Source organism: Prionailurus viverrinus, chromosome A1 (assembly GCF_022837055.1).
Source record: "Prionailurus viverrinus isolate Anna chromosome A1, UM_Priviv_1.0, whole genome shotgun sequence".
In the NCBI taxonomy this organism is placed as follows: Eukaryota; Metazoa; Chordata; class Mammalia; order Carnivora; family Felidae; genus Prionailurus; species Prionailurus viverrinus.
In genome coordinates, this window is record NC_062561.1 from 127,599,539 (window position 1) to 127,605,433 (window position 5,895).

Consider the following 5,895-nt stretch of genomic DNA (forward strand, 5'->3'; position numbering starts at 1 on the left):
TCCTTGCTGCTTCACTAGAACAGCTCATATCCATCCCTCAGGTCTCAGTCTAAACGTCACTGCATTCACTTGTTCCTTCCACAGTATTCACTAGGTGCCTACTCTGTGCCAGGAATTCTCCTAGGCCCTGGAGATAGGGTAGGGAACAAAGCACACTGAAATCCCTGCCCTCATGTGGCCCACATGCTTCCTCCAGGAAGTCTTTCTTGGTTCCCCCCAACATATGCACACAAGGTCTGTTTCGCCCTACTGTGTGCGGTCACAGCACCCTGTCACAGCACTATACTTCTCTATGACTTCTCTATACCATGTATCCCTATTAAGCACACTTACCCAAGATCTATCTTCCTTAGTAAGCTGAAAGATTCTTGAAGGCTGGGTCACTGTGTCCTCTCTTTGTATCACCAATACGAAGCACCTTGTTAGGCACATAGTGGGTCCTCAGTAAATTTCTTGGATGGCTGCATAAAGAAATGAAATGAAGCCTTGCTAGACAAAAGAGGCAACATTAGTCCAGATTGCAGAGTGGGGAGGCCGTTAGCCCCTTCCCACCACGTAATGAGGTAACATAAGGAGACTGGGCCAGGACTAGAACGTGGGACACATGACTCCCATTCCAGGGCACTTTTCATTTTAATAAAATTGTAATGGAGAAGACAATGTGGGGGAAGGGACTTAGGGCAAATGTAAAAGAGGAAAAACTTACTAAGAGAAGAACAGGCGAAACCATTAAAACAGTTTTTGTGAAACCAATGTAAAAGAACAGGAAAGGTAAGATGTGCCAACAAATAGACAGCTGGTGTGGGAAACTCCAAGAGGAGACAGCCAGCAGCAGCACGGTGCGTGTTTCTATCTGGGCCCCTTTCCCGCGACTTGGTAGGAACATTTTCTTCTCTTTGCTCTTTTTTTTTCTTGGTGATAGTTAGGCAGCCGTCACCCTTGATCACTCTTCCCAAGTGTTGGATGGCCTCCACTTGCCCCTCCATGTCCTCAATCTCTACCTTTCCTTACCTTGATTTATACTTGCAAGCCTGACCTCCATGGACTGCCTCATAGACTCCCTGGACCACTGGCTTCTAAATGCTCAGTCAATGGGAGGCTCCAGCAGGAAACTGCAAAGCGGGAAGAGAGAGGAATTAGGGTATTTACTTACCCAGCTTCCCCAATACCAAGACACAAGCTGGGAGTGGCTGCCTTCCTCTGCATGAGACCACAACTCCTACAGCTACCAGTCTCACTACATTTCATTAACATTACCTGTCTTTCACATCAGATGGTAATGGCCTCCCACTTTTGCTAGCCCTCAGGAACTTGCTGGTTTCCCTTATTGTTCTCTGCACCCTCATAATTAGTTTTTCATTAAACTCCTGCGTCAGTTGAGACTGCCAAGAACTTAACTAATATTTTTGGTTTAAAGAATCCCCCACCTTCACCTCTTAGGAGGCAGAGACAGCTTTCTTTACAGAAGCCCAGTCAATGCTCACCTTCCTAGCTTCCCTTGCCACTAGGGGAGAGGCATCCTACCCTGAGCTCCACCAACAGGGGGCACCCATGTGAGAGTTTGAATCTGAAAGTGGGAAGCAGGAGGATTAATCCATTACGGGGAGGGTGCCCGAAGGCACAGCTAGATCCTAGATGCACAGGCTCAACGCCTCATTTTGCAATCCTTGCAAAGATTCTGAGACCCCTCTGCTTAACCAAGCCAGTGTTGGATTCTATTACTGGCACGTGAAAACCATGCGTGATACCGCCCTCTCCTGGACCCATTAACGTTTGAAGCCTGCCTGATTCTCTTGACTTCTTTTCCTATCTTTGAACCACAGGTTAAGTTTGATTTTAATGCTTCCCATTCTGCACTGGGAAAAAAAAAATGCATTCTCTGCTTCCAGTCATTAAAGTTGATCTAACTTGACTTCTAAAAATCATCCTTATAAAAGCTGATCACATGGAAATCAGGAAAATAGAGTTAGTTGGTACACGGTCTACAGGAGGGCCCAGACCCGAATGTCCTCCTCTTCCTCGCTTCAACCCTGGCCTGATTCTGTTTGTTAGTGGCTGCAGGAGAAACTGGTCCTGACTTCTTGTGCTAGCATTGTATAGACATTAATCATGAATAGCCACATATTTCTGACCCTGGGCTCTGCTCCTTTCAAAGGACTCAATTAAGAACAAGAAGAAAACTTATGTCTAATAAAAACCAAACAAACGAAACAAACTAAAAAATGAACAAAAAAAAAAGAAAGAAAGAAAAAGAAAAAGGAGAAAACTCCTTTTAAAGTAATGTGTCACCTATATTATACACTATGGGTTTCTGCTGTGTACAAGAGAACACAAGTGGTCATGTGCACATCAGTGTTTCAGCCCAAAGGACTGAAAAATGTGCCCCAATTTCTCTTTGTTCACACGAACTGCTCAGAGACCAAATAGGGGGAATTTCATTTGTACCCAGAGATCCCTTACTGGGGATCCCAAGCCAGTCATGCCATTTCACATAGGGATCTCAATAATAATGAGTGTAATTTATCCATATCTAAAAAGTAGACCATATGATACATACTCACAGGAGTGGTATTCATGAACTCTTCTAATCATTATGCTATTTTTTTTTTATGTCTTTGCTCTCACAACCCACCAACACCTAATATTCCAACTAGCAGGGGGCTTAAAATTCATCTGGTTAAATTCCTTCATTTTATAGATAAGAAAACTGGAATCCAGAGTGTAAGTGTCTCTCAGGTCAGACAGTTGCTAAGAGCCATAGCCAGATGCAAGCCTGATTCTTTCTGGCTTCCAAAGCAGTGTAATTTCAAACCTCAGGAATCCAACTTCCCAACTAACAGGAAAAAAGTAGCTTCAGGTCTTTATTTAATAGAAGGTCTTTCCATAACACAAAGATTCATTAAATTTGTCTACAGAACTTATTATCTATGGGGGAAATTTAAGAATGACGTGTTATTCACATTTTGAATATGAGAATTCTGAAGAATTAAAAAACACTTGAAAATGTCTTTTTCTATAGTAGCAAATTGAAGCCTAGAACCTCGTCCAGGGAGCTGATCTTGTAAAGCGAACCATCTTTTGGCAGTGCATGCGGCTGCAAGTTCGTCTAACATGGTGACTCACAAAGAAATCCAAGCACTAGTAGCAGATTCTGTTGTGTCCCTCTCTTTAAGGCCACATGACTGAAGTGGTGACGCTGGCATCCCGGGCTCTGTACAGGGCTTAAGAAGGGGGAAAGGGGCAATGCTGGGGCCTGGGCTCCAGAATATGGCTGTTCTGATTCATCCTGCTCCATGACTCATCTGTGTGATCTTCAGGTAACTTCTCTGTGCCTGCGTTTCCTCATTTGCAAAATGGGGAGACAACTGTGAGAGATTAATACATCTAGGATCCCACACGCATTAAGTGTTCCAAAAAGTTAGCAATTACCATTACCAACAAAAGGATCTAAAAGAGACCTAAGAGCTCACAAAGAGGTTGTCTTTGGGATTACCTATTCCTACTTTTGGTGGGCTGGACGTTTAAAGAGTGTTCTGGGAACAGCCACTAGAGGGAGGTGTCTGGTCAGACTGGAAAGGCAGAGGCAGCCGCCACACACAGCCCTGCACCTGCATCCTCCCTTGGCTTTGGCAAAATACAGGACCTCAGAGAAAACCTGAAACCAAAGGCCAAGGCCCACGGGATTTACAGATGGGATGTCCACCTTGAGCTCAGGGCTCTGTGCGAAGGGTTTTGGAATCGGTCACTGAACTGTCTCTGCTTCTCAGGTTCCTGAAGCTATAGTACTTCACCGTCGTCAGGACTCATTCGTCTAAGACTGTTCTGAAAATACACTGATATACTTTGTAACAGGAATGAAGCAGGTGGTGCGTGCATGTGGACTCTCTCAGAGACAGGGAGAAAAAGAGAAGGGGGGTAAGAGTTGAATCATGGTTACCACTTCATAAATGCACCACCATTCTGCATTCCCCAGCAGCAAAGAAAAGGAGGGAGCTGCTGGGAGGCGCAAACCCATGGGAACTTCACCCATTGTGTGTTTTGGAAGACAAATCTGGAAGCTCAGGACCAGGGCCTGGGCAGGGAGAGCAACACTCATCTCCAAATGGCACAGCAGCTCAGAAAGGCGCTGTCTGCAGCCTGTTTCAGTTCCATTCAGGCAAAATGTGTACGTTCTCCCTCGGGTGAGGGAAGAGAGGTGCCCAGGCTGAGCCTCCGAGGGTGCTGACCTTCTCTGGTCCCACACTCTCTGCCCCACTCTGCTGCTACTCACCCCCAAGCCCTTCTTGGGCACAGCCTCTGGTATAACAATCCCTCCCCTCTCCTTCTGCAATCCAAAATGTTGGGAAACAGTCTTTCCTCCGCTGGATTTCAGGACGTTATTAGCATTTTCAGAAGCATCTATGTGTTAATGCAGCTGTAATTTTTGACTTCAAGGTTCTCCCTATCCTGTCCTTCCTTTACTTCCAACTTTTAGGCTCTTAAAGTGATTTCAAGCCTGACCCCAAGCCCAGAACAGTGGTTGCCACCGGACTGAAGGTTTTTACTGAACAAGTGTCTTGCTCTTTGCTTCTGTGGATTTCCAAGGGCATAAACATAAGGGAGGTTTCTTAATTGAAGACTATCCCCCTGACTCGCTCACCAGCATATCCTGTCACTACACTCCTGTCCTTGGCTGGTTTAATCTTGGCAGTGGCACTCCTATATGTGGGGTGGAAGGATTCTGGTGGGATTCTGTCATTCTCTGGAGTGGCTGAACCACTCTGTTGGCCTCCCATCCAAACTCATTGACTTCTGGTTGCAAATGCCGTCTGAGCAGCCACTGGCCTTCTCAACTTGGCATCCAGTCCTCCAGGCTCTGCCCACGGGAAGTCCATCTGGCTTTGCTTGGGTTGTGCCCTTGCTGTGTGTGTTCCATTTCCCTTCCCTTATCGTCCCCCTGACCTCTGACACTGGGTGTTCCCCGCTCCTCTTGCTGGACCTCTCTCTAAGAAAAATCTGTCTTGTTTAAAGTACCATTGACTCCCTAGCAAGAATTCGTGCCAAGTTGCTAATGTCCCTGATTAGGGTGCCCCCTCCCCAGTCATACAGCCCTGTCCTCACATCCCCTTGTGGAGATTTGTAGTAAAAATGTGGAACTGTGCGCAGGTAGATATGCATATGACAGGCAACAATCATCTCTCCCTCAGAAGTCCTGATGATCTCTCCCTGATGTTTTAAAAATCTTCAAATATACCGTTGCTTCTGGAGGGGTGGGCACTGGTGGCTGTTTGTTTCTTAACCACACAACCTTTTCCCTCCTTCAGAAACCATATCATGAGAGGGGAAAAAAGGACCACATAGGCCATACTGTCTTGGATATGCCCCTTGGATATAGGCCAGTGCTGGGTCTTGTTTTATTTGTTGGAAAATTCCTTCATCACCCACCCTGAATCTGACCTCATTCCCGGCCACTCTGGGATGTCCACAATGAGATCAGGAAACCAGTGGTGTTAGAAGAAAAGCAGTCTTCTTTTTCAAGTTGGTTTAGCTCTGAGAAAAGAAAAAAAGAAAAAAACACACACACAATGAGCAGAGTGGTCTTTATTGTTTTTGCCTCTTGCCTCAAGTGGTAGTTTACTGTCATTGATGTCAGGGCACCCAGAGTATATAATTTTGTTAGCCTTTTAACCACAGTTTTAATAAATGAGATAAAATTGAGGAAAGTAAAAAAAAAAAAATAGTAGGATACATTTCTCCTTGGCAGCCCCGAAATCCAGTGTTCTCTCTCCCTTTCAGGAGACCTACAACCACACACTTCTGGCCACACCAACACGAGGGCATAGGGTCTGAGAGACTGAGGAGGTTTAGGGAACTAGCGACAATGTCTCTGCTCCCATATTCTTTTTTTAAAGTTTA

At 45.5% G+C, this 5,895-nt stretch overlaps 1 long non-coding RNA gene across 1 annotated transcript; it reads right to left on the bottom strand.

The window, feature by feature from the left end:
- Positions 1 to 348: 348 nt before the first annotated feature.
- LOC125175926 (uncharacterized) lies at positions 349 to 5,523 on the bottom strand. The gene is made up of 3 exons (XR_007156071.1): positions 5,437 to 5,523; positions 1,012 to 1,112; positions 349 to 461 (listed from the first exon to the last, which is right to left on the bottom strand). It is a non-coding gene; the product is annotated as an uncharacterized LOC125175926 (long non-coding RNA).
- Positions 5,524 to 5,895: the final 372 nt, after the last annotated feature.